This window comes from Amphiura filiformis, chromosome 11 (assembly GCF_039555335.1).
Source record: "Amphiura filiformis chromosome 11, Afil_fr2py, whole genome shotgun sequence".
NCBI lineage: Eukaryota > Metazoa > Echinodermata > Ophiuroidea > Amphilepidida > Amphiuridae > Amphiura > Amphiura filiformis.
The window spans coordinates 46,825,892-46,827,939 of NC_092638.1; positions in this window are offsets into that span (position 1 = coordinate 46,825,892).

The following is a 2,048-nucleotide window of genomic DNA, read 5'->3' on the forward strand; positions in this document are numbered from 1 at the left end:
AAATTTCAACATCAACATGTATGTGGTGCTAAGACAAGCAGGACTACAGAAAAAATGTTCCAATATTAGAGAATGGAGTAAGCAAACTGCAGGGTTTTGGTATTGGTATCATTGTTTTATTACATTCACTCATGCATATACATATAAAAAGGCATGCATATACATATAAAAATCTATTAAAATCTATCAAAATCTACCTTTTTATCTCATGATTTTATATTGTGCATATTGTGCATAATATAAACATATCAAGTACAAAATTTCACACACTTTTGGATAATATTTTTCTGTTTTATAAGACCACTAAAATTCTGAAACCAGATTTATCTATGTAATGGTTACTCCTTCAGTAATACCATACCATAATTTGCCTAATTATTGTAATACTGTAATATTCTTGATATACTTCCCAACAAACACAAAATGTTTTACATAAAAAATCTAAATATCGGGTTATATAAAGGGTATAAAATGTTTCAACATTCACAAAACAGTTTGAAAATGTGATGCAAAACATTCACACAAAATGTTATAAAGTGTTGACAAAGTATTTTCAAAAATGTTTGCCAAAAATAATTTGCAACAACATTTTGACTTTCTAAAAATTATGTTGTGTTTTTTCATGTCAAATGTTTTAAAAATGTTTTCATGACTTGAATATAACCAGATATTTAAATGTTATTAAAACATTTTGATTTTTGACCAAGACCAAAATGTGTTTATAAAACATTTAGAACATTTTATAAGACATTTTTGTGTTTGTTGGGGATATTGGCTACCAGGAGCTGCAAAGAATTAGTACAGCAGGAAAACTGTCACCCAGGATCCAAAAGTGTAACTAGCCAGGGTGGTTCCCTCCCCCACACACCAAAAAAAAAATCATTAAAAGGGTCCAAATTTTTTCATAGAAAAAATTTTAATATGTACCCAATATTACATGTATATAATTCAAAAGAAAAAGACAAAGACAAAGTAAAAAAAAAATTGTTCAAAATAGCTCCCAAAAGATATTTTTAAGTCCAATTTTTGCATATATAAGCGATTATTTGGGGGAAATATTAGGATTTAATCTTATATGTATCAGTGATATTACAACATAATTATGATAAAGAATTAATGAATGCAGAATAAACTGAATATGTAGACAATACAGAGGATCCGAATATATACATATATCCCATGATGTACAAGTGTAACGCTAGAAAATACCAGAGTTTGAAATCGGCCTCAGAAAAGTTTTGGTAAACCTGTATGGAACAAGTTTTTAGCATGTTCATGGGGCCAATTGTTCTACCACGTTGCATTACGTTGCTTTGCATGTATGTGAAAGATATCATTACTGCACTTTGAAAAATACACATATATACTATGATCAGTTCATAATAAGCAGGATTCATAGCATCATGGATTGCTATAGAATTGTGTACACAAAGCTGGGCACCGCACCTACACAAAATGCGCTTTGCATATTGCCTGACTGACACACGGTTTTGTGAATTACATGGGCGTAACAAGTTGGGCTATTTTACTGATCATATTATAGAGTGGGTGCAGTTATTTCATCTCTAGCAGTTCATAAAACAATTGGCCACATTAACGAAGGCTGGAATTGTGCTGGATCTGTTGCTTATCAATGTATGGGTCAATCTGTCATATTGGATTGTAATAGTGTACCTCTGGCATTATACAGGCAAAATCCAAAATTCAGTTGGCTTTTAGTTTGAGCATTACTCAATTTTGCACATACAGTACTTAAGGCCCATTCAGTGATTTGCTCATCCGGACGATCGTAAAAATCATCAAAATTCAGATTTTGGTACCTTTGTCATTGATGTGCTAACGTAGCCTGCAAGTGGTTCAGCCGAAAGCTGTGTATTTAAGACAAAATAAGACATTTTACACGAATCTGTAATTTATATACTGACAGTATATAAATTAGCTACATGTATTTGAATGGGACTTCAACTTTGTCAGTACTGCTGTTTTCTTCGTTTTTTGCCAAATTTGTCATTTCAAAAATACCAAATGACAATTTGAATGACTTATCC